This window comes from Budorcas taxicolor, chromosome X, assembly GCF_023091745.1.
Source record: "Budorcas taxicolor isolate Tak-1 chromosome X, Takin1.1, whole genome shotgun sequence".
Classification (NCBI taxonomy): domain Eukaryota; kingdom Metazoa; phylum Chordata; class Mammalia; order Artiodactyla; family Bovidae; genus Budorcas; species Budorcas taxicolor.
The window spans coordinates 107,104,426-107,125,080 of NC_068935.1; positions in this window are offsets into that span (position 1 = coordinate 107,104,426).

Here is a 20,655-nt window from a genome sequence, read left to right on the forward strand (position 1 = left end):
CTTCTACCTAGACTTGCCACGAATGTGCCGTAACTTAACCATTCTTCCACTGATAGACATGTAGTTGCTTCCCACTTTATGCTATGACCAATAGAACTGAAATAAGCATTTTGGAACATGAATTCTTTGGAGAATATGCACTTTTTAAAAGACATAGCTGTGTGTAACCTATATTCAAGTAGAAAGTGTTATTATTTTCAATTTTTATAAATATTGCTAAAATTTCATTCTAAAAATGCCGTACCAATTCACGTTTGCACCAATTATCTATGTGAATGCATTCTCACAGACATTATGTTTTGCCATTTGTCACAGAGTTATTTAAATTTATATATCCCTGTTTCCTAATTAGGTTAAGCAAAAACTTAACATAGCCTGGCCAAAGTCCCTATGTATTCAATCAAGCACTTAATGTAGGTGTTACAGTGACACCACTGATGATAGTTAAATTTATGGCTTCAATTGTATGTGTCAGCTTGGCTGGGCCATGGTGTTCAGATACATGGTCAAAACTTATTCTGAATGTTTCTAGGAGTATATGCTTTAGAGTAACATGTAAATTGATGAATTTTGAGCAAAGCATACTGCCATCTACAATGTGCCTGAATCAGCCTGAAACAACAACAACAACAACAACAAAATGACTTCCCCTGAGCGAGAGGGAAATGTGCCGGCAGACAGTTTTTGGACTGGAACTGAAATATCAGCTCTTTCCTTGGTATCCAGCCTGGTGGTACATCTTGAATATTTTAAACTTCCTACCTTTCATAATCACAAGAACCATTCCTTAAAGTCTCTTTTTCTTCTTTCCAGTCCCTTCCCTTCCCCTCTCTTCTCTGTCTCCCTCTGGTCTCTTTTTCTACCTATCTTTCCATCTATCTATCTATAATCTCCCAGTGGTTCTGCTTTTCTGGAGAACTCATCAGTTAGAACTTTATAGATGTAATTTAAACTCCTAATTAGTTGACTTAAAGAGAAATTTTCCTGGATAATCTGAGTGGGCCTGATTCAGTTGAAAGACCATAAAAGCAGGGCTGCAGGGATCCATGACTGATTAAACTTTTTAAAATCAATCAGGCTAAACCTACTATATTAACCAACTAAAGAAGAAAAATTACATGATCCTAACAATTGATAATGGAGAAGGCAATGGCACCCCACTCCAGTGCTCTTGCCTGGAAAAACCCATGGACAGAGGAGCTTGGTAGGCTGCAGTCCATGGGGTCACTAAGAGTCAGACACGACTGAGCGACTTCACTTTCACTTTTCACTTTCATGCATTGGAGAAGGAAATGGCAACCCACTCCAGTGTTCTTGCCTGGAGAATCCCAGGGACGGGGGAGCCTGGTGGGCTGCCATCTATGGGGTCGCACAGAGTCGGACATGACTGAAGCGACTTAGCAGCAGCAGCAGCAGCAACAATTGATAAAGGAAAAGCATTTGAAAAAATTCAACACCCATCATGATAAAAACTCAGGAAAAAAACAGGATTAGAGTATAACTTCTTTAAGTCGATAGCTTCTACCAAAAAACAAATAAATAAATAATCTATAGCTAACATTATACTAAACAGTGAAAGGCTGCTTTTGCCCTAACACTGAGAACAAGGAAGGGATGTCTGCTCTCAACATTCTTGTTCAACATAATGCTGGAAATACTACCCAGTGAATAAGCAAAGAAAGGGCGATAAAAGGCTGACAGACCAGAAAGAAGAAATAAAACCATCACTGTTGGCAGATGACATGATTTTCTGCCTACAAAATCCCAGGGAATCTACCAAAAAAAAAAAAAAAAAGTAAAATACTTCCTTGGGCCAAGAAGTGTGTTCAGCAAAGTCATAAGACATAAGGTAAACATATATAAAACAACTGCAATTGTGGATACCACTATTACAAATTTAATGCTATTTACAATCACTTAGAAAATGAGAAAAAAAATCAGATACTTAAATGTACCTTTACAAAAACATGTACAGGACTTGAATGGTTATGACTAATGAGACTAAAATTCTGAAAGAAATCAAGGAAGATCTAAATAAATGGAGAGGCATACAATACCCAAGAAATAGAAGACTCGATATAGTAAAGATGACAACTCTTCACCAACTGATATACTTATTGTAATTCCTATAAAAATCCAACCAAGTTTATTGTAAAATTTACACAGCAAGATAAAGAAACTAGAGTAGCTAAAAAAATTTTGATAAAGAAGAATAACATGGGAGGAATCTGTTAATCAGAATTTAAAACATTATATAGCCACAGTAATCAAGGATGTGTGGTATTGGCAGAGGGACAGACAAACAGATCAACAGAAAGGAATAGAGAACCAAGAAATAAACTGACCTACGGAAATGCCCAACTTATTTTTCTCATCTGCAAAAGCACTTCAATGTACAAAATATAGCCTTTTCAACAAACAGTGCTGGAGCATTTGGACATTCATAGGCAAAAAAAAATGTAACCTTGACTTAAGCCTAACATTATACACATAAACATAAACACATTTTATAACATAAAATTAACTCAAAATACATCATGGACTTAAATTTGAAACTTAAAATGATATAACATTTAGGGGAAAATAAAAGAAGCATTTCAGGATATAGGGTTAGACTGACAGTGTTGACCTATAAAGCACAATCATAAAAGTAAAAATTCATAAATTGGCTCACACCAAAATTAAAATATTCTGTCCTGTAAAAGGCTCTTTTAAAAAGATGAAAACACAATCTATATACTATAAGAAAATATTTGCAAACCATATTATCTGAAAAGAACTAACATCTTGACTATATAAAAACTCTCCAAACTCAACAAGAGAGAAACAATACAATAAGAAAATGGGCCAAAGGCATTAGCTGACCTTTTACTGAAGAGGACAAGCAGATGTCAAGTAAGGTGCCAAGGAGATGCAGATCTTTGAAAAGATGTTCAAAGTCAGTAGCCATCAGAGAAAGGCAAATTCAAACCACAATGAGCTATCACTACACAACTATTGGAATGACTGAAATAGAGTGACCAAATGCTGGTGAGGATGCAGAGAAACTGGATCACTCATATGTTGGTAGTGGGGAAGTAAATGGTATGGCTGCTTTCAAAAAGAATTTGGCAGCTTATTATAAAACTAAATATACTAATAAAAATACCATACAACCTTGCAATTACACTCTTGAGCATTTATTCCTGGGAAATGGAAATGTATTTTCAAACAAAAATCATGTATAATTATTTATAGGAGATTTAGTCATGATAACCAAAGACTAGAAAAACCCCAGGTGTCCTTCAATGGATGAAAGTTTAAAGCAACTATGGTATATCCTTTCTACTGAACACTACTAAGCAATACATGGGCTTCCCTGGTGGCTCAGACAGTAAAGAATCCATTTGCAATGCAGGAGACCTGAGTTTGATCCCTGGGTTGGGAAGATCCCCTGGAGGAGGGTGTGGCAACCATCTCCAGTATTCTTGCTTGGAGAATTCCCATAGACAGACGAGCCTGTCGGGCTGCAGTCCATTGGGGTCACAAAGAGTTGGACACGACTAAGCGCAAGCAATAAATAGGAATGAACTATTGATAAGTGCAACAACCCAAATGAATATCCAAAGAATTATGCTGAGTATGGTTCCATTTATATTAATTTTTAAAATGATAGTTACAGAGATGGAAAGCATATTAATGGTGGTCGGACATTAAGAAGGGAATGTGGGTGGCAGGGGTTTGGTTGTGGATATAAAAAGAACAACATGAGGCATCTTGGTGGTGATGATAAAGTTCCGCTCCTTGACTGCATTGGTGTCAATATCCTGGTGTGTTATTATAGGTTTGCAAGACACTGCTCTTCAGGGGAACTGGTAAAGGGTATATGGCATCACTCTATTAGTTCTACTTCTCTGGTTAAATACCAACTTCTGCCTTGAAGAAAAACACTTCATCAACAAAGCAAAAGGAAATAAGGAGCTGAGAACTGCTGGGAGGAAAGCTTCTCATCTTACACTCACCCTACGTGACTGTCCCTGTTGGAACATAAGCTAATTATAGTCTGACAGAGAGTGACAGTGGCATGGAACAGGAGACCAGTGTTAGACAGCTTAACTCAAGCTGTCTGTTTGAGGATGGTGAGGAGGAGACAGAGTTGAGAGTTTGAGGTAGTCAGTGAATGTTGAAACTGTGGGGAGAGGCTATCTATAATGAGAATTTTGCCTGACCAGATTGAAGCTATTCCTCTCAACTGACACTGGAGAATAGAGACTAGAGGAAATCGGAAATAGAGGAGGAGGGAGAGCTCGTGGTGATTTGAGTGAGAAGCAGAGATGAGGAAGGGTGTGATGGGTGAGGTCAGTGTGGGCCCCTTAAGGTTCTGCGGACTGTCCAGGTAGAGATGTGCAGCAAAAAATGTGGGCCTGGCTATCTGGGGAAGGGCCCAGGCTGCAGATTCATTTTGGCTGCATTAGTAGAGGTAATTTAAAGCCATAAATTTAGATAAAATCAAGCGTTGTGAACATAGTAGCTCACATGCTATAGTATGTCATCCTCTCTTCCAAAAACACCGTTGGAAATCCAAATTACATAGTTTATTAAAATCAAAAGCTTAAGAAATCCAGGAAGAACTTCAAAGGGGAAAGTACCCAGAAATCCACCGATCAGAGAAACTTTTCCTGTCTTTCCTTAAGCTTACTTTTCTAAGCATATATCTATGCCTTTGTATATGCCTGTGTATTTGTGCCTTATATATAAAGTTAAATGAGGAGGGCATGGCAACCCACCCCAGTGTTCTTGCCTGGAGAATCCCATGGACAGAGGAGCCTGGCGGGCTACAGTCCATGGGATCGCAAAGAGTTGGACACAACTGAAGCAACTTAGCAGCAGCAGCGTATAAAGTTAAATACCCTAATTGCTCAATTTCACCTCTTCTATCTTGGGTCCCCTTTAAGACTCTACTCTTGATAACCCTTGTCCAAGTTTGACCTTATACTCCCCACCAGTCCCTAGATACTTCCTTATCTGCTGTCATGACTGTTTCAGTCAGCTAGTAGCTCTCTAGTAACTCAAGTTTCTCTCCACATACAGAACAGGGTGTTGAAGTCAGCTTTGAGCATGGGTCTCTGAAGGTTGACACTCCATGATGAATGTTCAATCTAACTTCCAGACAGTGGACATCAGCATTTTTGACATGAGACCACTTATTCCGGCTGAAGCTTTCTCCAGAAATCCAATTCATGTGCATAAGTAAGGCTGAGCAGTCTGAGTCAAGTGGGGCTGCAAGCTGACACCCCTTTCTTCCCCTTGGGACTATGGACCCTAATGCCCACAGAACTCTCATGTGCCCCCTGAACACTACTGTAGAAGCTCGGTGCTAGAAGACCCTGCCTTAGCCGTGCACTTCATCTAGGGCTGTCAGCCATCCTGAACATACAGAACACCTCCTCTACGTGATTGTGTCTTGCATTCTACATTGACTTTGTCAGGACACCCTAAATGTCCTATATTCAGTTTTTTCCAATAAGTAACAAAAATTCAGCAGTTAGAGATGTTTTTCAACCACAGTCATTGGTATTAAATCACTTTAGGCAACACTAGCTCAATGGCAACCCACTCCAGTACTCTTGCCTGGAAAATCCCATGGACGGAGGAGCCTGATGAGCTGCAAGTCCATGGGGTCGCTAAGAGTCGGACACAACTGAGCGATTGCACATTCAATTTTCACTTTCATGCATTGGAGAAGGAAATGGCAACCCACTCCAGTGCTCTTGCCTGGAGAATCCCAGGGACGGGGAAGCCTTGTGGGCTGCCATCTATAGGGTCGCACCGAGTCGGACACGACTGAAGTGACTTAGCAGCAGCAGCAGCAGCTAAAAAGCATACCTCCACAAATAAAGACCTGGTCTCTCCTGCAGGTTTGGCTGAGCAAAGAGCAAAAGGGGTGGTGGGAGGTATTTAGAATTAAAGAAAGGAAGTTCCCCCCATCCTTCCTCCTGGGGGAAGGGATAAAGTTAGGGAGTTTAGGATGACATATACACACTGCTATATTTAAAATGGATAACCAACGAGGACCTACTGTATAGCATAGGGAACTCTGCTCAATGTTATGTGGCAGCCTGGATGGGAAGGGAGTTTGGGGAAGAATGGATACATGTATACGTATGCCTTAGTCCTTTTGCTGTTCACCTGAAACTATCACAGCATTGTTTGTTAATCGGCTATACCCCAATACAAAATAAAACATTTTTAAAAAAGAAAGAAAGGAAATTTTCACAAAAGAAAAAGCCTGTGGTTTTTTTTTTTTTTTTTGAGACAGTCCCAAGTTGTGAACAGGCAACCACCATTTATTAGAATCAGCCCAAAAATACAGCCTCTCTCCAGTAATCGGTTTCTGAAAGACAGCAAATCAATGACAGAACTAGGCTTCAGAAAATCAGCCAATCACTTCTAGTCAGTGGGTCTTTAGCAGCTTTACTCTAGTGACAACAAAATCACCCCTGAAAGTCTGTCCATCCTTAAACACTTTCACTTCTGAATGATCACCCATCCTTGAATCCCTAAGCTAACCAAAACCTTACATAGGATGGACTCTGGCTTTGTTCTGGAAGACTGAGCCTCTTAAGGACACTTCTCCCTTTAGGCAAATAGGAAGTTCAACTTTTTGCATTAAATGCCAAGTTCAATCTATTTATACTTCCTAAATTCACAACCCTGTCAACCATTCAACCCTTGTTTACTTTTGAGTGACAGGCACATCAACTAACTTTGCCTTGAGATTTTCAAATTCAGCCTTTACAAATCTTGCATTCTTTGCATTCATTTATTTTTTTTCTTTTGTTTTTCTTTTTTTTCAGTTTATTGACATGATTGACAAAATGGCATATATTTGGGTTGTGTGAGATAAAACTTTTTAAAGATATACAAAAGGACGATTTAAATACATATATATATGGGGAATGATTACCACAGTCAAGTTAATTAACATATCCATCACCTCACACAGTTTCTCTTTTTTTTAATTTTTATTTTTACTTTATTTTGCTTTACAATACTGTATTGGTTTTGCCATACATTGACATGAATCAGCCACAGGTGTACATGAGTTCTCAATCCTGAACCCTCCTCCCACCTCCCACCCCATATCACCTCTCTGGATCATCCCCGTGCACCAGCCCCAAGCATCCTGTATCCTGTATCGAACGTAGACTGGCGATTCATTTCTTACATGATAGTATACGTGTTTCAATGCCATTCTCCCAAATCATCCCACCCTCCCCCTCTCCCTCAGAGTCCAAAAGTCCGTTCTAAACATCTGTGTCTCTTTTGCAGTCTCACATACAGGGTTATCATTTTATTTGTGTGTGTTTGAACCTTGAAATGCCCAGACACAAGTGTATGAGTTTTATAGTCATCACTCACACAAGTGATGAGTTTTATGAATAGAGCACCTTTATTAAATGATAAACAAGTCCTTTCAAAGATATTTGTGCAGCATACACTTGACCATTCAATATAGAAAATGGTGGAAGGTTGGTTACAGACCAACAAATACTACAGCTCAGCATGAGAGATGTATGATTCTTTAAACAGTGTCAAAGAGTAAACTAAAGAATACTTTTGCTGATTAAGAGAAATTCACATGAAGAAGATAGAATAGTCACAGTGGAAGTTGGATGACTTTCTACAAAATATATGGAAGGTATCAGTCTTTCAGCTCAAATGACTGTACAACCACCGGAAATATTTCCTGATTTCAAAATTGCAACAAGTTTTGAATGCCAGGGTGAAATCATAAAAAATATAACAGCTCCATTTACTATTACAAAGATGATCAAAGATCAAAATGGTAAGTCTAAATCATCCATGCTAAAATATCTAAACCTTTTTACAGCACGGCTGCAGATGCATGTGACGACAATGCAGGAAATGTTTTTTCCCTGGCTTGTGCGATAGTTTTCTTTTGAAAAAGGCTTGCTATTCTGAGTTCAATTCTTCCAGATGTAATTTCGGAAACAGATGATTTTTACAGACACTATTTTTGAGTTTGTAGTGAATGAGAAAAATGTACTGTTTTTTGTAGAGATGATATAAATTTTGGTGGATACTTACTTGTGCTCATGCTCGTGCTTAGTTGCTAAGATGTTTCTGACTCTTTTGCAACTCCGTGGACTGTAGCCCACCAGGCTCTTCTGTCCATGGGATTTCCCAGGCAAGAATACTGGAGTGGGTTGCCATTTCCTTCTCCAGGGGATCTTCCTGTCCCAGGGATCGAACCCATGTCTCATGATTTGGCAGGCAGATTCTTTACTGCTGAGCCACGAGGGAAGCCCCATATACTTGTATACAGGTGCAAACAAAGTTTATTCAAAACGGAAGCAGAACATGAATGATTCTATGAAAAGGGTTGACTGTAATTCTCATATTCTACATCATTTTACTCAAATAGTATGATATCCTTTCCTTTGACACTGAAATAATCGTTCTCTTATTTCAGCATTTATACAATTTGAACTTGGGAATTCCCTTGCAGTCCAGTGTTAGGACTCTGTGCTTTCACTGCAGGGGGGACAGTTTCGATCCCTGGTTACCTGGTCAGGGAACTAAGATCCCACAAGCCGTACACCAAAAATAAATAAATAAATAATTGAATGTAATGATTAAGTCATTTTAGTGCTTTTACTAGCAACCACTATTCTTCTTTCTCATTCAAAAATCCACTGGCTCTCTTTGATAAGTAGAATTGAAGACTCTTCAAGTTGTTTTTTCTTTCTTTTTTTTTTTAACACTGAATTCAAACTTTAATTATGAAAAAAAAAACAAATTTGTTTTGACTTTTAAAATTACCTATTGAAGGAAGCCTACTGATTTCTTGCTCACTATTTCATTTGCAAAAGGATTTTACAAAGTGATAGAAGAGCAGAGTTCCTGAAAGACTCCATTGCTTAAAGGAACTTGTTGAATATGTTAATATAACTGATGACAAAGTTTATCCCTTTAAGTGTCAAGGACTTTCATAAAAGGGACAACATAACCTACTAAGGGGAAAGAAATTCTGACTTGAAGTGGATAATTATGGCACTTGCCATGAGCATCTTTCAAAATGGATTTCATTGCTTAAAGAATCTGATTCTTTTACATGGATATTACTACATACTCTTCCAGCATGGGAACAAGTGAAATCAACATATGAAGCACTAAAGCTTTAAAAGGGGGATTGAAAATGATAACAATCTTCTGTTCTGTCAGTGGACAACAACAAAAATTTATGGATCAGTAGGTACAGTACAATTTGAAAGAATGAAAAAACAAGTTCTATTATGCCTATATCAAATTTGAAGAAAAATTATCAAAATGGTGAACTTTATGCCACTACATGTTCAGTATGCGAACTAAAACTGCTGCCTGCCATGTCAGTAAACAAAGGATATTGCAGCCATCAGCCACTACAGCTGCCCACAACGGTGACCCCTGAGGGAATTCAGGATGAAAACAGAGGGCCTGTCATCAGATCATCAGACATACTGAAGCCACCACAACTTCCACCACAGTGCACCCTCAGGTGACTCAAGATGAGAAAACACAGGATAACAGCGCTATATAGTGGAGGTACATGTCAAAAGAATGATTTCAGTGAGACTAGACTCTTGTATGGGCTTCCCTGCTGGCTCAGATGGTAAAGAATCTGCCTGCAATGTAGGAGCCCGTGGTTTGATCCCTGGGTCGGGAAGATCCCCAGCGAAGGAAATGGCGACTCACTCCAGTATTCTTGCCTGGAGAATTCCATGGACAGAGGAGCCTGGCAGACTACAGTCCATGGAGTTGCAAAGAGTCAGACATGACTGAACGACTAACACTTTCAGACTCTTGTATCTTCTCATACACAGAAAAGAGCTAAATAATTTGAGATGTCTGGCTTTCTTTCATTAACAGTAATCTTTTGACGTTCCAACTCTCTGGTGTCTTTTGCAAACACTCCTATACATCTTGGCTCTCCTATTTGTCTCTTTGGAGCAGTCTTTCAGAGTTAATCTGAGATGCTATGTCCGGGCTTAAGTCTTCACTTTTGCCTGCCAGATAAAACATCACTCTCAACTCTTAGGCTGTGTACTTTTTTTCAGTCAACAGGTATCCTGGCTGATAATGCTAACAGTGAATTTATATTCTCATTAATGACTCTACAATGGAAAAAACAATGAAATAAGTTGGCAGTTACCAGTATAGAAGCTATGCTATAATATAAATAGACTGTAACTGCAAAGAATTTTATAAGCAAATTTTGCAAAACAAGGAATTGTTAGAGGCAAATAATCAGAAAGATATAACTAAAGAAAGATCTATATCATTTATATGTTCTTTTTTTTTCCAGATAAACTGGCTATTTTTTAAAGTATCTTCCATGCAATGTTTTTCTTTTATCTCAATGTACATATATACACATAGGCAATTAAAAACTATTCAATTTTGAAAGAAAGACATAAAAGGGTACATCCAGGGACTTCCCTGGTGATCCAGTGTTAAGGTTCCACATTTCCACTGCAGGGGGCACAGGTTCCATCCCTGGTCAGGGAAATAAGATCCCACATACACACACACACAAAAGGCAATCTAGTTCTCTTTTGATTATATAACACTCAGGCTAAATTAAACAGTATATTCTTTATGATTTCATATATATGTGATAAAACCAAAAGGAAAGCAAGGAGACAATTCAAGAGACAGAAGGTAACTAGTAGAAAGAGAAGGATATGGTAAGCAGTGAACTCACATGGGACATCTAATATGTTGGTGGTCTTTTTTCTTACACATATGAGTTTCACAATCTTGTCTATTTTTAATTATTATTTAAACTATGCATATCAATACATATTTTTAAAGTAATTATAGTTATCTCATAAACTTCAGTAAGTCTAAAAATGAGACTTTAGAAAATTATTCAACTTATTGTTCATCATAAAATACAAAACTTTGTAGACAGCATCTCAAAACTTGGCTAATTATCATTCAGAAACCACTCACTGAGGGACTTCCCAGGTGATTCAGTGGCTGGGGCTCCGTGCTCCCAATGCAGGGGGGTTCAAGTTAGATCCCTGGTCTGGGAATTAGATCCCACATGCCGCAACTAAGATCCAGCACAGTCAAATAAAGAAGTATTTTTAAAAAGTAAATTAGTGACTGATATGAAGCTATGGGATTAACAAAGACTGCTGTTACACTGAAATATTCAATTCTAAAATAAAATCCTAAAGAGATAGCTAGCATTTCTAGACACATTACAATGTGCCTAGCTTTACTTCCATAGAGATCTTGGTTTTCAGAAAATTATTATGAACTATAACTCATTATTGCAATGTGTTAATCCGGCTAAGTACCACGTTGCTGCCATATTTCTCTTAGTTTCATCATCACATCTTTACTCCACAGAGATACATTTTACTTCAGTGCCTATATCAAATCGATAACTGGAAGTGATATGTCACTCTAAAATGAGGAAAGCTATCCACAAGCAGTTGCTCAAGTAGCTAAAAATACATTTTCACAGCTGATGTGTTAATGGGGAAATTAACTCCGCCAGCAAAATGAAATAAGAAACACAATGCATTTTGAGAGGCAGCTGATCTCCATGTCACCCTGTTGCACTGGGATCTCTGACTGGGGCCCAGCCTGCCAGCTCTCCTGTTACCTTCAGGCCCCCAGTCTCTCTCTCTACTGAGGGTGGAGGATTGGAGGAGCCTGCTGTGCTTTCAAGATACATCTTTCCTCCTACCTACCACAGAGAGCAACAAGAGCCCTTTTCTATAAGGGGAAAACCCGCTACTCCATATGTGAATGAACTAATAGTTTACAGTACAAGCCTTTGGGAAGAAGGAAGCCTAAAAATAACTGACTTGTCATCTGGAAGATTTCCAAAATGTTAAAGCGGTATCATCAGTTTCAAGGCCACTATCTCCTCTGATTTCTCCTGAAGTTCACTAGGTCAGAGAGTGCTGGTGCCCGGAGAAGCCAGTTAGGGAGGCGGCATCGTGGGTGGCTGGGTAGGTGGGGGGTAGTCAGGAAATGTCAGCAGGACTTGCAGATACACTGCTCAAGAGACTGAGCCACGACTGCCAGTTACAAGAGCTCTTTCTTCTTGGTCCTGAATTATCTTTTCTATCTATTTTCATGGATGGAATAATGGCCTCCTTGCAAAAATTCACTCCACCCGTTGCTCTGTGATCACAGAGGGGCAGATGTATGGGGACTGGATCTCCATTCCTCTCTGAGGTGGAGCACATGGTCACTTCCACAGAGTAAATGAAGAGAACATAACTGAATTCAGGGAAGAGTCTCATAAATGAGCGCACCCTCCTCAGGAGCATTCCCCAAGTGCAGATGGAGTGTAAATGGTCTCTGCGGAGTCTGTAAATAATTCATTAGGCAGGAAATGAGAAAACTTGGCTATTCTGCTATTAGAAACAGAGTGACATTCTTTTTTTTTTTCTTTATAAGAAAGCTTTTTATGACAGACAAGATCAATCATCTGATCAAATGCCTTTTCTCCCTCTTGAAACAGCACAGTGCTAATGCATTTTCTCTTCTTCCTCTTCATAAATGTGAATTCTTCTTACACACATTTTATTGTTGGCAAAGAGAAGCTATTACTCTCGCTTCAGAGTGAGCAGGACACACTCCGAGGTTCATTAGAAGTATGGCAGGGTCCTGCCCCCCTTTAACCTGATCTACTGCAATTTAGTTCTACCTTCCAATATTTTGTGGTTCTGTAGGCTGATACTTCTAGGGTAAGATTCTATTTCACTACAATAGAGGACAGATTTTTCAAAGGACCTGACCTATAAAATCCACATTTGAGCAGCACCAATCTTTTCAATTTATCTGGCAGTTTTTCCAACCACCAAAGTGTAGTTTTCCACAAATTCTCTAAAATGAATTCTCTCTCTCTTTCACACACACACACCTATAGATACTGTGTCACAGTAACATACCTCAAATTTAATTTAATGCCTGGAAGGGAAATTTAAATTGCTTAATAATAGGTTCTTATTCCTTTAGCTTGAAAGGAGGAAAAAAGTAAGAAATTAAAGAGATAGAAGTATCAAGGTTGGGGAGAGAGAGGTAGGGAGGGAAAGTGGTATTAGAAGAAAGTGACTTAAAAAAAAAAAGATGCCTGAGAAAGGGGTAGCATGAAATAATTTTCCTCTTTGGCCTGAAGAATCTATCTTAGTGTCTTGGATGAGAGATTTCTGAGGAGATGGGAGGCTGGGAAAGTTCTGATATGGTAGCCCAGCTACCATCACACTTAACCCAGATGCATATGGTTCACAAGAGCCTCCTAGAATTATATTACAACAAAAATGTAGTGGTGTCTGTCTTTAGATTTTGTGATTTTTACCATTTTCTTCTGCTGTTCTACACATTCCACAATGCAGAAACTATTCACATATTAAATACTTTTAAAATGATCATTCAAACTCTTGGTATTATCATAGATCTGACTCTGTTTGGGTATAAGAGGACCTTCTCATTTAATGACTTACTCCTCAGAATTGTTAGCACCTTGAAAAATAACACACTGGAGCTTCCCTGGTGGCTCAGTGGTGAAGAATCCACCTGCCAATGCAGGACACACGGGTTCAATCCTTGGTCTGGGAAAGACCCCACATGTTGCTGAGCAACTGAGCCTGTGCTCTAGAGCCTGGGGGCAACTACCGAGCTCACATGCTGCAAGTACGGAAGCCCGTGCACCCTAGAGCCCATGCTCCACAACAAGAGAAGACACCACAATGAGAAGCCTGTGCACCACAACTGGAGAGTAGCCTCTGCTCTCTGAAACCAGAAAAAGCTCACATGCAGCAACAAAGACCCAGCACAACCAACACAAATAAATAAATAAAGTTATCAAAAAGAACAAACAAAAAAGTAACACACTGATTTTTTTATGGTTATATAGACAATATTATTATGGAACTTCAATAAGGTAAAAGCCTAAAAACAGAATTAAAAGATGTACCTATAACCTCATCACTTCATTACCCAGAGTTACTTCTTATTTTATGCATTTTAATCTTTTAGCTCCACAAATACTACTACTGATGATGATGATGATCATAATGGTTAAGGGCTTTCTTTGTGCCAGATCAGTTTTAACTCTTAGATGTATTAATTTACCCTTCCCCCAACTCCTTGTGTAGACATACCATTATCTTCAGTGAGTCAGTGATACTATCCAACCGTCTCATCCTGTCTTCCCCTTCTCCTCCTGCTTTCAATCTTTCTCAGAATCAGGGTCTTCAAAAATGAGTCAGTTCTTTGCATCAGGTGACCAAACAATGTGTTACTACTATTAGTTCTAATACCTGAAGTGCTGTCCCTAAAGAGAGAAATGAGCCAAAATTGAGGAATCAGGAGAATAGAACAGAAGTTTGGAAGGACAAAAAGAAATCAAGAATATATCTTGAAGGAATTAAGGAGAGGAAGGGAAAATGAGCGGGGAAAAACTAAGCAATGAAGAACTAAAGCAAATGATGAAAGTGAGACGTTAATCGCTCAGTCAGATCTGACTCTTTGCAACCCCATAGACTGTGGCCCACCAGGCTTCTCTGGCCAAGAATACTGGAGTGGGTTGCCATTTCCTTCTCCAGGGGATCTTCCCAACCCAGGGATCGAACCCAGGTCTCCCACATTGTAGGCAGATTCTTTACTACCTGAGCCACCAGGGAAGCCTGAAGTAAATTATGGACAGCATTAAAAAAAAATAAAAATAAATAAACTTCAGTCCTATATACTGCCCCTGTGAACTTCACAGACTGATGGTGGGGCTGGAAAGGGGTGACTGGCTCTTTTGTGAGGTGCTTCTGCATCAGTGCCTTTTCAGATCTGCTCACCCAAAGGCTTCTGACGGGTATCTATAGGCCGTCCCTCCATGAGACATCACAGAAGACCTCAGGAGTCCAGAATGGCCTGAGCATCCCTTCACTAATGACCGAGGTTAGGCAGGTTGTGAAGAGGAGCAGAGATTAGAATTAATATCTATGTTTAAAAAAATAGTACAGAGGCACTTATTTACAAAATAGAAACAAACTCACAGACATAGAAAACAAACATGATTACCATGAAAGTGAAAGTCGCTCAATCGTGTCTGATTCTTTGCAACCCCAGAGACTATACAGTCCATGGAATTCTTCAGGCCAGAATACTGGAGTAGATAGCCATTCCCTTTGTCAGGGGATCTTCTCAACCCAAGAATTAAAGCAGGGGTTCTGCTGCATTGCAGGCAGATTCTTTACCAGCTGAGCTACCAGTGGAAGATGGGAAGGGATGAATTGGGAGTATAAGATTAAAAGATGTACACTATCATACATAAAACAGATAAACAACAAGGATTTACTATATAGCACAGGGAACTATGTTCATTATCTTGTAATATACTATAATGGAAAAGAATTGAAAAAATATATGTACATACATATATATGTAGAATTGAATCACTTTTCTGTACACCTGAAATTAACACAATATTGCAAATCAAATATACTTCAATTTAAAGAAAGAAAAAAAAAGCAGCAAGCTGTCCTGATAGATTTTTCTTAACAATATATTTATGGAAAAGATTTCTGATGAATTTATCTATAAAGATCATTTCTTACTAAAATCCAACTTCTTCAGGAACCTGTCAGGCTCCTCTGTCCATGGGGTTCTCCAGGCAATAATACTGGAGTGGGTTGCCATTCCCTTCTCCAGGGGATCTTTCCAACCCAGGGATCAAACACAGGTCTCCTATATTGCAGGCAAATTTTTTACCATCTGTGCCACCAGGGAAGCCCAACTAGCATATAAAACAGGAAACCAGAGTAGAAGCCATCTCTTGTCTACAAAACTCAAAAGCAGGGGGTTTGAAGTTTGGCAAACCCTTGGCACCTCAGATGCAAGGCTTTGAGGTGTATGATGATGAGATCTCAGTATGAAGATAATATGTTACCAGGCTTGGCCAAGATCTAACTAAGATTAGAAGTCAGATGTGACTTGAATCTACAATTTGAGGGCTCTTAGTCAATGCAGCCAAGTGAAGCTGAGGTAAGACAGGGATTTGTCATTCAGTTGCAAAGTCATGCCTGACTCCTTGTGATTCCATGGACACCAGGCTTCCCTGTCCTTCACTATTTCCCATAGTTTGCTCAAGCTCATGTTCATTGAGTGGTGATGTCATCCAACCATCTCATCCTCTGTCACCCTGTTCTGCCCTCAATCTTTCCCAGCATCAGGGTCATCAAACCAGTCAATCCTAAAGGAAATCAACCCTGAATATTCATGGAAAGACTGATGCTAAAGGTGAAGCTCTAATAATTTGGCCACCTGATGCAAAGAGCCAATGCAGTGGAAAAAACAGGAATGGATATTCACTATTAAATTGAGAAGCACATGGTGAATGTAATGATTATTGGTCAACATTCATTGGTAACCCAAATGAACACTAGCAATGTAATCACAATGCAAACTCTCAATTTTTTGGTACAATAAGAAATACACCCTTAATGGAACTTCTCAATTTTTTTTTTCACACTCATATCACATTTTGTCTTTCTGCATGTCAAGCTTGAGGATACCAAGCCCTTATCTTTGGAAAGAATTTGAATGGCTTTTTAGCCAAATGGGAAATTGGACCATCTGGTGTTATTTCTGTATACAGTGTAAGTCTAAATACCATAAGAGGGACTGGCAAACTGCCCAGATAGCTCCACCAATTCTCCAGATTTACTGAGTTTTTCCAAGAGCTTCAGTTCATCATGGGAATTTATTTTCAAGCAGAGTACTATATCTTCCTCTGTAGTCTGCTGAACACCCAGATTGTGAATTCCAGGAAGTAGACCAAGACCTTCATGTTATCACAAATCATGTATTTTAAATAGGGCGTCTACTTATTATTCAACCTGACAATCAATTTCAGTTTTATAACAATAAATAGTCTAAAGAAATGACCATCTGTTGCCAGCATTTTCAGAAATAGTCTATGCTCATTTTAGGTTTCCAGAAAAAGATAAGCAAGTTTTGTATTAACAAAACAAAATACTCTAAATGACTAGATCCTTCCCAAATTCTGGTGTTACACACCTCCCCTCCCCTAAACACACAAACACACACACACTATCAGTACTAGAAGCTGGGTAAGCACATCAAACATGTGAATGTGAGTGTGAGAGAGCTAGGCTACAAATATAAACAGTGACTAACCGGATGGAAGGAAGCCTTCTCTAGACTTGAACTATTGCACATATTCTTTACATTAGTGGTATTGACCCTTGACTGCCCATTAGAATCACTTGGAAAATAGTTAAAAATCTGGATGCTAAGGCCACAATCCATGCTATTAAATCACAATCCCTGGGGGTTGAGTCCAGGCACCAGAGTTTTAGAAACTCTGCATGTGATTCCAATGTACTGCCAAGGCTGAGAGTCACTGCTTTAGACAGTAGTTTGCAACTAGAAAAGCCTTGTTAAGGACAATCCCTTCATAATCATCTAAACAGTAGTTTAGGGCTTCCCAGGTGGCTCAGATGGTAAAGAATCTGCCTGCAATGCAAGAGATCAAAGTTTGATCCCTGGGTCAGAAAGATTCCCTGGAGAAGGAAATGGCAACCCACTCCAGTATGCTTGCCTGGAGAATTCCAAGGACAGAGGAGCCTAGCAGGCTATAGAACATGGGGTAGAAAAGAGTTGGACACAACTGAGCAATGAACACTTGTGTGTGTGTTGTTTTTTTTTTTAACCATCCCATACAACATGTGGGATATTTGTTCCCCTATTAGGGATTGAACTCTTGCTTCCCAGCATTGGAAACATGGAGTCTTAACCACTGGACTCCCTGGGAAGTCCCAGTTTGTGTTTCTATAATGGACCTAGATCTGACCTAACACAGACTTCCAGAAATGCAAAATCACTTTGATATCATATAAGTTTGTAGCAGGTGCAATTTTTTCCTAAGTCAGATTTTTTACTAGGGGCTGTGTTTCTAAGAGCACATGTCCTTTATCCACAAACTATTCTCAGAGTTAGGGGTTCTGATATCATTCATCCTTCCTGGGGTGCACATTAGAACACACAGTGAAAGTCCACAGAAGCAGACATGCCAGTGGAGTTGGGGGAAAAAAAAAAAATCAATGCGGCCCACTCACTGCCAGCCCTGGAAGCTTTTGCTATTTAGTATTCACTAGAGTGCATGCTGAAATGCCATTTTCTGTTGATTTGTATTCCACAGTAAGGTGGTGGGGAGTCCTTGAAAGAGCTTTCACAAGTCCATCAATGTGGTCTTCATGCTATTCTAGTATTTAGTGTTGTAACTGGTCTTAATCTTATATTTTCAAATTCTGATGGGGTTACATATGCGACTTATTCCTGGAATATTAAGCAAGAGTTCAGTTCTGCTCTTCAATAACCTGAGCACTTCTCCCAAATCTTTATTTCCTAAATTCATACAGTTCTGAAATTTGCATAACTTAAGATGAACCACTGAATCATCCCTGGTGCTTATTGTGCCAAAGCAATTTCCCACTACTCTTTGCTTTTTATCCCTTACTTTTCATTTCTTTAACTCAATGTTAGAAAATACAGGAAAAAAAGTGGGGGAGGGAGATGTAAGAGCATTCTTCTTATTGACAATTCTCTTGAACACTCACTATATAAAACTTGATTTTGCACATAAAACACTGGTAGAGTTAGAATTTAATCAGTGCCTCACATGTGTGTGTGTGTGTGTGTGTGTGTGTGTGTGTGTGTTTGTGTGTGTTGGTCACTCAGTAATGTCCAACTCTTTTATAACCTCATGGACAGTAGCTTGTTGGAACCCTCTGTCCATGGGATTCTTCAGACAAGAATACTGGAGTGGGTAGCAATTTCATTCTCCAGAGAATCTTCTTGACCCAGGGATCATACCCGGGTCGCCTGCATTGCAGTCAGATTCTTTACCATCTGAGCCACCAGGGAAGCTCCCCATATATCTAAGATTTATAAAAATCCCAAACTCTTACATTGCTCAGTTTTAAGGATTATAGGCTTCATTTTAGACCTACGTCTCAGGGCATGAGGCACACTCTAAATATATCATGTATCAATTCAACTTGGGGAACTATGTTTCAACCAAATGAGTTTGAACTTATTTTTCTTCCAAACTAAATCCCTTCTCATCATTTAAATGAAAATCAATCAATATGATACACCACATTAACAAAATGAAAGAAAAAAAAACACTTGATCATCTCAATAGATGCATAAGAAGCATTTGACAAAAAAACACATCCATTCATGATTAAAACTCTCAACAAAGTAAGTACAAAAGGCACTTATCACAAAAGAATAAAAACCACACATGAAAAACCCACATCTAACATCATAATCAGTGTAGAACAACTGAAAGGTTTCCCCCTTATGATCTGGACAAGGCAAGAATGGATGCTCTTACCATATCGAGTCAACACAGTACTAGAGGTCCTAGCCAGAACAATTAAAAAAGGAAAAGAACTGTAAAGCCAACCCAAATTGGAAAGGAAGAATTAAAACTATTGCACACATCAGATATCCTGGAGTATGAAGTCAAGTGGGCCTTAGGAAGCATTACTACAAACAAAGCTACTGGAGGTAATAGAATTCCAGCTGAGCTGTGTCAAATACTGAAAGATGATGCTGTTAAAATGCTGCACTTAGTATGGCAGCAAATTTGGAAAACTCAGCAATGGCCACAGGACCGGAAAAGGACAGTTTTCATTCCAGTCCAAAAGAAGGGCAATGCTGAAGAATATTCAAACTACCACACAACTACACTCATTTCACATGCTAGCAAGGTAATGCCCCAAATCCTCTAAGCTAGGCTTCAGCAGTACGTTAACCGAGAACTTCCAGATATACAAGCTGGATTGAGGAAAGGCACAGGAACCAGAGATCAAATTCCCAACATCCGCTGGATCATGGAAAAAGCAAGAGAGTTCCAGAAAAACATCTACTTCTGCCTCATTGACTATGCTAAAGCCTTTAACTGTGTGGATCACAACAAACTGGGGAAAATTCTTAAAGAGGTGGAAATACCAGACCACCTTATCTACCTCCTGAGAAACGTGTATGCAAGACAAGAAGCAATAGTTAGAACCAGATATGGAACAACAGACTGGTTCCAAATTGGGAAAGGAATACATCAAGGCTGTATATTGTCACACTGCTTATTTAACTTATATGCAGAGTACATCATGTGAAATATCAGGCTGGATGAAGCACAAGCTGGAATCAAGATTGCCAGGAGAAATATCAATAACCTCAGATATGCAGATGATACCACCCTTATGGCAGAAAGCAAAGAGGAACTAAAGAGCCTCTTGACGGTTCAAGAGAGTGAACAGGCTGGCTTAAAACTCAACATTCAAAAAACTAAGGTAATGGCATCTGGTCCCATCACTTCATGGCAAATGGATGGGGAAAATAGTGAAAACAGTGACAGACTATTTTCTTGGGCTCCAGAATCACTGTGGATGGTGACTGCAGCCATGAAACTAAAAGACACTTGCTCCTTAGAAGAAATGCTATGACAAACCTAGACACCATATTAAAAAGCAGAGACATTATTTTGCCAACAAAGGTGTGGATAGTGAAAGCTATAGTTTTTCCTGTAGTCATGTGGAGATGTGAGAGTTGGACCAT